The sequence below is a fragment of the Gopherus evgoodei genome, chromosome 4, assembly GCF_007399415.2.
Source record: "Gopherus evgoodei ecotype Sinaloan lineage chromosome 4, rGopEvg1_v1.p, whole genome shotgun sequence".
Lineage (NCBI taxonomy): Eukaryota > Metazoa > Chordata > Testudines > Testudinidae > Gopherus > Gopherus evgoodei.
Window position 1 is genome coordinate 149,200,628 of NC_044325.1, and position 14,341 is coordinate 149,214,968.

The following is a 14,341-nucleotide window of genomic DNA, read 5'->3' on the forward strand; positions in this document are numbered from 1 at the left end:
GATGCATTCCATCCATCGTAAGATCCTTGAATGCTCTTCCAGGCATGGCTGAGGTTAAATAAGGTATTTCATACAATGCCACCTGGTGGCTGAACAATATAATACATCTCCCCCTTTAAGTTCCACATTCCTACCATTTATAATATTTACACTATCACATGGTTTTTGAAGTTCAGTACATATCAGTCTGTTAAGTGTCTTTGAATCATACCGGTTTTCTAACTACATGACCTGAACATGTAAGGTCATCTGGCTGTCAATTAGTTGTAATGACAGGCTCTGGTCAATCTGGAATCGAGGGTGACCAGACAGCAAATGTGAAAAATCGGGACAGAGGGTAGAGGGTAATAGAAGCCTATATAAGAAAAAGACCCAAAAATTGGGACTGTCCCTATAAAATTTGGACATCTGGTCACCCTACTGGAATCCTGGAGTCTTCTTGTTCTCCCTCTGCCATCTACAGAGTTTACTCTGCTGATTGTTCTTTTTGAGGAACAAACTGTAGATGTTGATGGTTTCTGTTGAACTCCATTGTTAGTCTCAATTACATATGATCTGGGCGCTGAATTCTTTTTCAGCATGACAGCTAGAGTTGTCCATCCTTTTTCTCCATCCAATTTGACATGAACATGGTCACCATATTCTGGACCTCGCAGTTCTCTGAGTGACATCGGCTGTAAAAGTGTTTCTAAACAATTTTAGCCTTTTTATCTGGTTTGGCCACTCTCTTCATGTCTGGCGACGTTGGAGATAGATTCTTTTCCAAAGTTGGAACAGCAGTTCTGATTTGTCTTCCCATCAGGAACAGTGCTGGACTATATCCTACTGCTATTGGGGTTGATCTGTAACTCAGAAGAGCACAGAATGGATATTCCTGCTGTAGGGTTTTATTAGCTATCTATACAACTCTCTCAGCCTCTCCATTCACTTGGTGGTAAAGTGCTCCGCTGATAATATGATCAAAATCATACTTATTTTGGAATGACTTAAATTCTGCTGCAGTGAATTGTGGTCCATTGTCCATCACTAGTTGTTCTGGAAGACCAAAGTGAGAAAAAGTGCACTTCAGTTTCTCGGTAACACTGCAACATCTTATGTCTTTAATTACATTATTTCTATATACTTCAGAAAATAGTCGAGTATGACCTGATAATGATGTCCTCTGATTTTGCATAAATCTGCAGCTAGCCTCTCCCGAGGTCTCTTTGGTAGAGGTGTTTGTAAATTATATGGTTCAACGTTGTTTCTTAAGTTGATTTATACTGGATCTCCTTTCAAAAGTCCAATGTCATCAAATCCTCCAAGTTCTTCCACCTATCTCAATAGGCCCATCAGGGTGGCCACACTGCATCTGAAAAGGCTGATGGTCTTTGATCACATGCACTCTGAATGTAAAGCTTTTGTATTTGTATGTTATTTCTGTGGTGAACTGAAACCTGCAGTTCAGAATACCTCCAGGACTAGTCAGAGCTCTTTCAAGTGTCTTAAACTATGGGAGGGTTGAAAGTGATTGTAAATCCCTTCTGAGATAAGAACATAAGAATGGCCATACTGGGTCAGACCAAAGTCCATCTAGCCCAGCATCCTGTCTTCTAACAGTGACCAATGCCAGGTGCCCCAGAGGGAATGAACAGAACAGGTAATCATCAAGTGATTCATTCCCTGTCACCCATTCCCAGCTTCTGGCAAACAGAGGCTAGGGACACCATTCCTGCCTATCCTGGCTAATAGCCATAGATGAACCTATCCTCCATGAATTTATCTCGTTCTTTTTTTAAACCCTGTTTGAACCACAGATGACTGAGAAGTCAGCTCCTGAGTCAATTTTAAAGTCAATAGTCTTGCCCTGAATATTCAGTTTCCTTCTCCAGGCAGGCTGTATACCATCACACATCTTAGGTCCCAGAAACAATGGCTCTTGATTGTCTGTAATATGAGTCAATCTCCTAACTGCTTTGGTGTGGCAAACTGATGCAAAATGTTCATATTTCATGCATATGTCATACTGTGGGCCTCTGGCTAGACATGCATCATCTCTTGCATGTAGGCTGGAATTTGTCCCTCTTAGCCTGGGAGTTCTCTCTCTTTGCCTCAGGCTGTTTATGAACATGACTTTTAACACTCAAATGTGTGTATATAGTATAAGATAGTTTCAGGTTTTTCAAATTTGTCAGGTTGCTCTAGGTTTTGTTGTCTCATCAGCTCAGAATACATTGCTCTCAGTATAGCTGTGGATAGAGTTAAATCTCTCTTGAACCGTAGCTGCTGTGAAAGTTTTTTATCTGGTAACCCAGTAATCAACCTGTCTCTGACATTTTCATGTTCTGCATTCCCCAAATCACAGTTTTCAGCCAATGTATGCACAGCTCTTATAAAACATTCAAAATTTCCCCCTCATTCTTGAATTTATTGGGGGAAAACATGCTCTTTCATAAACATTTATCTGGGATATAAAGTATGCATCAAACATAGGCAGAAACCTTTCACAGTCACCTTTGTGACTGTTTTCAGTGAAGTCAAAGGATTGAAATATATGTTCTGCTTGGTTCCCTCTAGCATAAATTAGATATCAGTATATCTCCAGTTTCTTTGTGGAGTTTGTTTGCAATTCAAAATCTTGCAAAATATTGCTTCCAGTCTGTCCATTGTGAAGGTTTGTCAAAGCTGAAGTTCCCTGGAGCATTGATGAGTGGCACGTTGATGAGATCCTGCAACCTTTGTTGCTGTTCCTTCTGTTACTGTTCTTCATTTACTCCTGACACCATGCCGTGTTTTTCTGTGCCAGATATGGTCACAGAGCTTGCACCAGGTGTTTTCATCATAAGATCCTTTAATCACAGGCATCAACTTTCATTGGCGGCAGTGGGTGCTCGCGCTTTTCTGATTCCGCCCCCTCCCTGCCCCTTTGGACCCCATCCCAAATCCCCGCCCCGCCTCTTCCTCCAAGCGCACCGCATTCCCCTTCCTCTCCCCTCCTTCCCAGGCTTGCCGCACGAAACAACTGTTTCGCGGCACAAGTGCTGGGAGGGAGGGAGGAGAAGCAGGACATGGCTGCACGCTCAGGGGAGGAGGTGGAGTGGAGGTGAGCTGGGGCAGGTGTGGCAGGGCGGGGAGCTTCCAGTGGGTGCTAAGCACCCACCAATTTTTCCCTGTGGGTGCTCCAGGGCTGGAGCACTCATGGAGTTGGTCTGTGCCTTTAATGCTCTGCCAGGTATCGGTGAGATTCATTTAAATAAGGTAGTTTACACACAGAGCCACCTAGTGGCTGAACAATACAATAGTTTAGCATTCCATTAAAACGGGTGGGCAAACTACGGCCTGCTAGCCGTTTTAATCTGGCTCTCGAGCTCCTGCTGGGGAGTGGGATCTGGCACTTGCCTTGCTCCAGCACTCCAGCTGGGGAGCAGGGTTGGGGGCTGCTCCACGTGACTACTGGAAGGAGCGGCCTATCCCTCTGGCTCCTACATGTAGGGCAGCCAACAGCTCCACTTCGCATGCTGTCCCCACCCAAAGCACCACCCCCGCAGCTCCCATTGGCCGGGAACTGTGGCCAATGTAAGCTGTAGGGGTGGCGCCTGCAGACAAGGCAGCAAGCAGCAGAGATGCTTGGCCACACCTCCACGTCGGAGCCAGAGGGAGGACATGCCGCTACTTCCAGGAGCCGTTTGAGGTAAGCACCGCCTGCACCCTACTCTGCCGGGTTGCATAGGTGGAACTCCCAGTAGCATTGTGAAAATTATGTGATGACGTCCTTGCATAAAGATGACCCTAAAATTTCTCTGGTTTTGTTCACTTAATAGATTGTGTATAAATATATGGTTTGTGATTGAGTCTCTTGAATTAGAAAATGTATTTTCTAAACAAACTCAGATTTCTCAGAAAACAGTTCCTTAGGGTTGTTTCCCTTCCCCTCCGCCCCCATGGGCACTCACTGCAGACATAGCCTTGAAAAGCAGAATAAAAACAAATTAGACTATTAAGTCTTTTTAACATGTTTTTGTCTAGAGAAAATAAAGCTTAATGAAGATGACTACAATACACATTTCCCCTAATTAAGAACATTAGAATATAAGCAATTTTAAAAGATTGGTTTTTTTTAAACATATAAATAAAATTAATCCCTAATATAGCACTCAGTTAATGGAATTCTATTGGGATGATTTTGACTCAGTATTTACCACTTATGTTGGTATATAATGAATGCCAGTGCCATGCAGCATTGTATATTTGCAGCAGGGCACACATCCTTGACCCAAAGGGGTTCTGGTTACCTGTTTAAATATCCCCTTAAACTCTGTTTGATAAATTCTGGTCTGAGTTCTGTTGATCTATCATCTTATCTAATATTCTTGTTTGTTCCTTTTCACCGTAAACATCCTCCAAGTTAAAATAACAGAATTTCTGTTATGCTGACTTGGATCTCTGTTACTTATTTGCTAAGTGAAGTGACTGTTAGTGACATTTACCGTCCTTGATGCTTAATGTACCTTTTACTACAGGGCTTTTAGCTTTCCATTATTATTACCAAAAATATTACATTTTTCAAAGCATAAGGCAGAGTTATAGCCACAGGATTCCCATTGACTATAGTGAGCTAAATCTACAATACTTCAATAAATGTACCCTTTAATGTTTCAAAACCTGTCAATAGAGACACAGAATGATAATTTTGAAGGCTTTTTACTGGATACAAGCTTCTTTATTATCACAGAGACAAATATTCCAAAGGGCCTAGTCAAGAATTGCTGAATAAGGCAATTTCAGATCAACAACTGAATTTTAGGATTTTATTATGAGTCAATTAGGTATAGTTTGAGCAGCCATATTTGGAACACTTATACAGCATTTATATAATTAGTAACATATTAGAGTGACTCATTTGGCAATCTTGGAAAATGTAATGTCACTTTGACTATGGTAGGTCTTTTATGGAAGTAGAAACCGGCATGAGTTTTATAGTGTAGTTTTCTGTTACTTTCTGGGCATTTTTCTAAGTTGTCTTCTCATTGCTGAATGTTAAGCTTGGAATATTTTTAGTATCTGTTTTCCTTTTTCATATTGGGTGAATAAAGTACATTCATGAATGCTCACATATGCTACAGTGATACTATAGTTGCTTTATAATTACAGAAAGAGGGAAGGTGAAAGACTGATGACACTGGTCTGAGATGGGCATAGTGCCCCTCAGTCCTACTTAAGGCACATCTCTACTGTTCCAGGCTTACAGTTCTATCAGTGCATCTTAATCCTGACCTACTGTACACAGGATTAGGCCAGTTCTAGGCTTCCAAATAACTCTCTCAATTCATTTCTGTCTTGCTCCACAGCATCTCCTGCTGTTCCAGTCCTAACCCAATCTCAACTCTGCTGATGCTGAGGCATCTCAGATCTGACCTGTAGCATATACTGGGTGTCCTACAGCTTTCTCAGTGCATCTCGTTACAAATTGGCAGAGCTCCTGAACTGTTATACAGAGTATATCTGATATGGTTCTGTGAGGGCAATGGTACATATGTACAAAACCAGTACTCTGCCTATTTGCCCAGTATAAGGAAGAGCTCATCGGATCGGCAGGTAGTGTTCGATGTATCGGGGATAGATTTGTCACGTCTCAATCCATGAATCGATTCCTGTACTCTACCTCGGCAGGAGGAGTAAACGGAGTCGACGGGGGAGCCACGGCAGTCGACTTGCTGCCGTGAGGACGGCCAGGTAAGTCGAACTAAGATACTTCAATTTCGGCTACGTGAATAGTTGCATATCTTAGTTCAATCCCCCCCCCGGCTCCTGCTAGTGTAGCCGAAATAATGTAGACTATATGGGGTTCATAGGAGTTCAGTCCCACAGTCAGGAGACCATCTGCAATGAACCATATCCTACATACAGTGCATACAACTTTAAGAACCATTTAGAACTTCAGTGCCAAGAACTCTAGTCTAACCCTAGTCTGCTGAGTCCGCTAAAGGAACAGCTTCACTAGAGCAGCTAGCAGACCATCAGCAAGTCCATTATATTGTAGCAAAGGGCATAGCACCTCTGCTGCAATATAATTACACAGTTCTATGTAATTGTCTTTGTCTCTGGCCTGTCCCATCCCAGGCATCAACAATACCTGGCTTCAAGCCATTTGTCTTTCTGTTGGGCTTTAATGATTATTTATTATTAATTTTTCTGACTTTAAAGAAGATTCAAGGCCTGTTACTCCTGGAGAAGGACAAAACCAAGAAGAAGGGTAAAATGGAGTATATCACTGTTTTAGGTTTCCATTTCAGGAAGTAAGGCATCCCTGCTTAAGATTCTCACTGGCTGAGATATAAGAGCCAAGTGAAGAAGGGGCAGAAGCAGCAAGTGCCCTATGGAGGCCAGTCTGTATTCTCTCAGGCTCAAGGACTGGGCTCTCCACTCCCCCAGTAGAATATTTTGACAAAAATAATTTGTTAAAGAAGTGCAGCATAGGAGCAGAGATCCATGTCCCAGAAATACAGAACTCATTTGAACACTGGAAATTCTCATCACTTGAGGTTTTAATCTAACACCACAAATGGATCAGTCCTTTTAAAACTGCAGCAGCAAGGCTTATACTACAAATCAAGTGATGAGCATTGTCTGTACTGTGGAGTCTTCTTTCTAATTCCTTTGGCTTCTTATCACATCAACTCTGTATAAACTGAAGAGAATGTATAAATTTGGCCTCTCAAACTTTTCAGTGTTTAACTTCAGTTCGATTAAACACTTATGTATGTGTACAAAGTGAAAAATGAGGTTACAAGAGGTTAATGCTTTAATGCTTTTAATAACTCTTAACCACATGGCTGTATTTTGTCAAACAGAACATGGGTTCTACCAGGAAAAGCATGTGCTAGATGGAAATAATGCTTCCAAAAAGAACAAAAGTGCTACAATGCAAAATGCTTCTAGGCCATCTTGAAAAGTTGCACATAGTATTTCTGCGCTGGAAATTAATGTAAAGTGCTTTACAAGGGTGTAGCTCACAGCATAAACCGGGAAGGAATGGATATTTTTTGTCAGACTTGCAATTTAAAGAAAGAATTCACAAAATAGTCTGCAGAATTCCTCAGTATTGGGCAGGATTGAGGGATTTTATAGAGTCCTGAGTGCAAAACAAGGTCAGTAAAACCAGGGGCAACCTCAAGAACTGGTCCTAGGTGCCTTAAAACAGTGCCGCCATGTGTGCCACCCCTCATCCATGGTGCCTCACTGGCAGCCAAAACGCTGGACCTGGGAGAAGTGGAAATAAAGCAAATGTTCCTTCTTTGTATAGTGATGTCAGGAGAAGGAAGAGATGTGGATGGTAGCTGAGAATGACTGAAGAAACTGGCCTCCTCACCACAGGAGATTCTTGCATTTAGTCAAAAACAGCATTAGACTGGCACCAATAATCACTATTAGTGATGGGATCAGCATGGTGCAAGAAACTATGGGCCAAATTCCCTGCTGGTTTAGCTCTCAGTACTGCCGGCAGAAGTGGGCTCTGTCCCCGGCTGGAAGTGTTTCTCCTCACATCCCCACTAGGTGGAAAATCCATTAGATTCAGTGGAGATACTCTGAATTTACACCCATGGAAGTGAGAAAAGAATTAGGCTCCAAAAAAGACAATTCTTGCCTTGAGGCGCTTACAGGCTGGATATCACAATTTACAAATTGTACTTAAAATATAATTAATTTTTATAGAAATATAATTTGCAATTTTTGGATGGCTCACTTTAAAAAGCTGTTTGATTATGGTATTAATGTGAAGGGCAGGTAATGTTGTGATTTAATTGCTACTCACCTTGACAAAAACTGTAGCAATTAGCAGAATCCCCACAACTCTCCACTTCACTGACTAAATCCTGTTTACCAGTTTCTTCTCCTTATATTCTAATGTGTAGCATTGCTGTGCAAAACAGAAATTCAGTGACAAAGGAGTACACATTGGAGAATATGGATTTCAAAGTTACTAAGAAATGCAGCCCCATTGTTAATCTTAATTACCCAGTTTTGACAAATCTGGAATAATCACCCATAACACTGTGTAATTTAAGCTGATGAGTCTAATATTCTTTATATAATTAAAACAAACTTCCATAAGATGGAATCCAGGCTGGAAGAAAAGAAAAACATTATCACTGATAAATGGATGAAATATACATCCAGCTATTTTAGTCTCCCTGCAGCTACACTCCATTCCTGATAAAATGCTGAGGGATGCATTCCACAATAATTTTTTTGCAGTGCTTAATACAGGGTGTCAAGGTACTCTGCCTTATGGAAAGCAAGTCTGAAGTCTGAGATCTCACTGATGTACTTACAAAAACATAGTTTGGTATTGTAAGGAGCTGAATATTTCAAATCTTACCCTATAAGTTCATTTAAATTCACCAGCATCACAAGAATTTGTGATCTAGCATTGATTAGGTGTAAATTGGCCACTTGCTTTAATATGTAGGTGCTTTAATATTTTATATGTAAATTCCCAAATATCTGTGCATTGTAATATTTCAGGAACAAACCTGGGTTTCTGTGCTTAGATCAAGTATATGAGTATGGCACCGGTTGTTCCATGGTAGAAGGGGAAGCAAGCCTGCCATTTTGTTAGCATTACTATCCACAGCCACCACTGGAGCCTCAATGCTGAAGTAGGCTCTGAGGCTGTTGTCCCACCAGCCAAGTGGGATAGTGGGGAGGTTTGGACAAAGGATCTGTATTATCATGGAAGCCAGCTCCCTTATCCCCTCCTATCATGGTGCTTCAAAATGACCCCCATGGAACAGCAAAGTTCAGCACAGCTCTGTGAGGTGAAGGGGTGCAGACATCCTATGCAACCTCCCTGTTTCCTATCCTATCCATGCACATTGGGACTGCACCAGTTCTGCTGCCTACCCAGCTGACCCAGTTTCTGAACACCCACATCTTTGTAGATGGAATAATACCATTTCCAAAGCTGATTGAGACCTAGGATAGGATTTTCAAAGGAGCCTAAAGACGTTAGTTTCAAATCACATTGAATGTAGCAGGAGTTGGGTGCCTAACTATCTTAGGTATCCATGAAACACCCAGTCCTAATTCCTGACACTATAATGGATGAATAGTGAGAATAAGAATAAAACTTTGCTTTCCCTGATTGCAAGAGAACATAATGCAGTGTTTTAAGAATAAATAATTCAAGACCATCTTTCTCCCTGGACTGAGGTATTTTCCCACTACTTTATTGTAGGAAAGTATTTGAGAACTTAATGAGAATTTATATCTTCCATTGACATTATTTCTCTATTAATTTTACTAGGAAGATTTCTCTGATGTCTCTGACATTGAACAGAAGAGTCTTCATATTATCTAACACCAAGCCAACTGGAATAAGCTCCAGAGAAGAATGAACACCCTCTAATGCTAAACAGGAGCTGTTCACTGTATCTCAGAGCTTTTTCTCCCTGGGTCATAGCTGAGCAATGGAATTTTTGAAATCTGTGTAAATCCTAGTTGAAAGGTGCTGCCTGATGAAATTTCCATGGCTGAAGCTCAATATCTGGTTTTCGCCCCCATGCTATAACAGAATTCTGCTTTCTGAAGACTATTCTTCTTTTTGATCTAACTGCATTGTACAAAAAAAATACATAAAGGGAAGGTTAAGACTGCACAAGTAAGTGCTCAAAAGTCGGGAAATGCCAAACAAATCTTGTTTCCAGAGCTACAGAAGTGAGCACAATCCTGAAAGTTGCCAAAGAAGGAAACCACAGGATGAACTTGTATTGCAAACAAAACTATTCCCTCATCCCAGATTTCAGGGCTTTAGATTATTATTATTATATGTATAAGAGCAAGGTCTAGAAACCCCAGTCAGGTTGGGGTCCCATATTGCTAGGTACTGTAGACATATAGTAAAGACAGACCCTGGCCCACTGAGCAGGCATTTTTAGATTAAGACAAGTTGCAACAGGTTAGTGAAATAAACAAAGGGGGATCAGGTGCCAGGGAGAGGGGATGGGGTAACAGTAACATTTCTCACAGACTATCTGTATGCTCCTAGCCCTCCTAAATCCTTTAACAAGGTACAGTAACAAAGAATTAAGATCCCTTTGACTAGTGGTTCTCAGACTTTTGTACTGGTGACCCCTTTCACATAGCAAGCCTCTGAGTGCGACCCCTCCTTATAACTTAAAAACACTTTTTAATATATTTAATACCATTATAGATGCTGGAGGCAAAGCAGGGTTTGGGGTGGAGGCTGACAGCTCGTGACCCCCCATGTAATAACCTCCTGACCCCCTGAGGGGTCCCGACGCCCAGTTTGAGAACCCCTGCCTTTGACTATTCCTCTCTTTTTCGTAACAATACAGCATGTGGTTAGAACCCTTTTTCTGGTTCTTTCCTCCCCAGGTTCTTTCCTCTACTGGTTCTTCATAATCAGTATCTTTATATAAGTAAGTGACATCACTACGAAAGCCACCCTCATCCATTCTACAATTCCTAGTGCCTGAGCCTGCACCCACTGACAACAGTGGTGAAGGATTGGGCCTGTAGTCACCATCAATGACTGTACTGCATCATGAAAGGTGCCATAAAGTGAAGAGCAAGCAATTGAGAGCTTGTATTTCTTCAGAGATCATACTGTTCTGTCATGTCCCCATGCAGGCCATGAAACCCCTAATGTGTGGGGCAGGCAATTATTTTCCTTTCATATACATTGCCATTTACTTTAGGGGCTGCAGAGAATTCCAGAACACGCTGAAGGACAATTTCCATTTTGGCAGATATTGGCTCTGATATTTTTATCTTGGTACATGTGAACCAATCATTAAAAGTGCAATGCCAACAAAAATGTATCCAATCAGGTTGAAACTGATTGTCAGGCAGAGAGCCAGCAGAAGTGCTTGGCACCACTTACACCCAGAAGTCTTAAGTGGAATGTAAGTAGTGGATAGGCTTTGGGGCTGCTCTTCTGCATAGGGTGAATTTCACCCCTAGTTCATAGAATTTTGTACACTAGCTTCTGCATGACTGGAAAAATACACCCATACCAAAAACACTGCAAGGACATCTGTACCTTTATCACCTTAATATATTAATGGGGACAATTATTCATCCAAGGAATAGGTGAGCAGAAAACTTGCAGATTTCCCAGTTTTCCCAAGAAATGGTGTAATTCTCAGAACACAGTATATTTGGCATTTATTATTTTTTTCAGTATACCTTTATGCCTGTCTTTATTCCTGTAAAATTGAAAATACATACAGCCAAAATTAGACTATTTTTGATGAACAAGTTTTACATTCATTTTTAAGTGCTCTCTTTCCAAGTTTTGAACATTTTGCTGCCATCAGTTATGCTTCTTTTGCATGACATATAGTAAAAAAGCTTTAATAGAATAATCAATCATCTTAACATATTATCTGTCCCACATACAACAACAGTCATTGTAGTGCAATTAACAATGAGTTTTCCAGGGATTCCTGATTGTTTTGGGGTTGACTCTTCTTTTACCATGTAGTGATTTACAGTACAGATCTGAAACATCAGTATTTTACATTAAAATGGCCAACATTACTATCCAGGCACTGTTGCCCCTATATAACAGATCTCAGATGGACTCTCAGAGAGTTAGCCAAAAGCAATAGATGACTCCATAATTTCTATTTTATTTTTAATGAAAAATGACAAAAAGTGACCACAGTGATTTGCAATCAAAGTCTCAGTAGCTTTTAAAGGACTATTACTTTTCTGAGATTCTGCCCTTTGTTTAAATTTTGTTTGACAAGTGCTTTATAAATGAGCAGAAGAGGTGGTTTATGTTTCATTAATGAGGTTGATAGTGGTTAATTACTGACGTGGCATAAACAATCCAATGCCAGATCAAGCAGGAAGGGTCAGTTATGCAGAAAAGATCCAGCTGGAACAGATATGATTTCCTTTAACTATTTGACTACCAAACCTTTTATAGACAAGATCTCCTGAGAACTCGAACCCATAAGAGTTCTGAATTCTATGGTTCTGATTGATGCTGGGCTTGGAACATAAAACAGGATTTAGGAACAGCAACTTTATGTACAAGCTATCTGCTGAGCTCAGACTCAGAAGACGCTCATCACATATCTTAGACCACTGAATAGATGGAGACATCTTCACCCCATAGGATGGCCTTTTGACGGGGCCACAATGATGCTAATGAATGAAATGAGGTTGCTAAAGTAGTGTGGCATGACAAATATAAGAGAGTCTTTTAGGTCAGACTCATGGCATCAGCACAGCTGATTAATTCTTGAATATGAACTTACATGTGCCTTCCATACACTGTACCGTGGTATTTCCAGACTCCAGCTCCTGACATACACAATGTGTTCTATCAGTCTCTGGAACCTGAATATATGAGTCAAATAAAGTAAACCTTCCCAGTCAAGCAAAGCATTCTCACTGAATTGGGTTATTTCCTTTGCCATCATGCTATTGACCAGATAGGGTTAGTAGTGTTTTCAAACCTGAGCTATGCCTTATTGTGAAACAATTTGTAATCACTTTATACTGATTATTTGCCTAATATGATTATTTTGATTTGTTTGTTTGAATTAATTTGCTGTGTTGGGAACTAAGATATACTAGCAAGATTGACTGGTTCTTGTGAACAATCTATAGCAAAAAATGAGAAAAGTCGTGGCTTTGTCATAGCAAAAAAAAACGTATAGAAATGAGCAGCTAATCTGGTGGTAACAACAAAAACTGCTGTTGTAAATGTGAAATGTCAGTAAAACCAGGGGCAAATATGAAATGTGACCTGAGTCCAAATTTAAACCATCTGATGTTTCCTCAACATCATATCAGGCAGGGAGTAGGAGAATCATGATGCTTAATGAGAAAAGGCCCTGACCCCAAAAGTCATAAATTGTACCCTAGGAAGTCCCGAAAGCCCATTGCTGGAATAGCTAAATCAACAAAAATCTTTCAGAATGGAGGAGCTTTGAGTTCTTTCACAAAAGTGAAATTGGTATAAAGAAATATAGCTATGCAGCTGTTCTCTAAGACTGCCCAACTACAATGCAATATGCTAGAATACAATACAGAACAGCACCATACTACAAAAGTGTGCGTAATACACTGTAGCACAAATTATTCTGCTTAATTTAATGAAAAAGTAGCACTAACTTCTTCATGGGCAGTTAAGTATGTCAAGGGCCAGATTATGCAATGTTTTATAAATGAAAAGAAACAATAGAAAATCACTACAAAAGACCCACATACAGAGATTTCCTAAACTTCTCTGGAGCCCATTCTGTAGGTGTGCACATCAGAATTATGTGCTGTTGGGATCCTGAGTGATCCTGAGCTGAAGAATTATAGATATTTCAAATTATAAAATACACAGCTGCCTAAGTGCTTACAAACAAATGGCAAAACTATAGCCAATGTGTAGTGGAGACATAGATTAATCTTCCTGTACAATACAGCAGCACAGTATGTTAAAATTAAAATATGTAGAAAAAGTTTAATGCTTACATAGTTTAGAGATACTGGCCTCACATAAAGTTTCCAAATTCAATTTATTATGGCGCATATGCATGTTAAAATAATACTATTACAGTGCTCTCTTACTAAGCAATGTATGTTATCTATTAATGTGCAGAGATGCCAGTGTTAAGCAATTAAATTAGGAGAATGTCAAACTCTATCAAGAAAGCAAAATATTTAGTAAGCTGCCTAGAGAGAACTCTGGGAAAGTATGACGTGAGACTCCCAGTGGCCTCTGTCCCTGATGATACAGTTATTGTTTGATTTATGTGGACTTGCAGCTGCCCTTGCTTTGACCCTAGGAAGGGCTGTGTGGGAAGTTTGTGTCTCAGATAGGCTGAAGCGTTGGTCTGCAGAGTGTCTGGAGCCTAAGTGTATGCAAAGAAACTGATAAATAGGGAAAAGGCCCAATTTGCTTCAGCTGGAAATCAGAAAGTTGAAGTAACTGCTGCATCCTCACAGACCCACTCTAGGAAAGAGGGCATTCTCTCTAGGACTACTGTATGTAAGTATTTTATTCAGTTCTCTAAAAGCTTGTGGATTTTACAGTATCAGTCTACACAAAAATTAACTATGCTCTGTTAAGATATTTGCAGTTTAGAACACTTCTGTCATCTAATTTTTAAAATGCTGATCAAGGAACAATAGAAAAACTTATACCTTTTAAATAAGGTGTTCTTTACTGCCAATCATTTTGTTTCAGGAATATTATACATATGTAAACTGCTTCGGTGACCTACAGTATACTGGCCATTCAAGAGATGCATTTTCTCCTCCTGAAGATAACAAGGAAGTGCAAAATTCAGTAAAATAATAATCAGAAGTATTTTAGTCATATAATTAT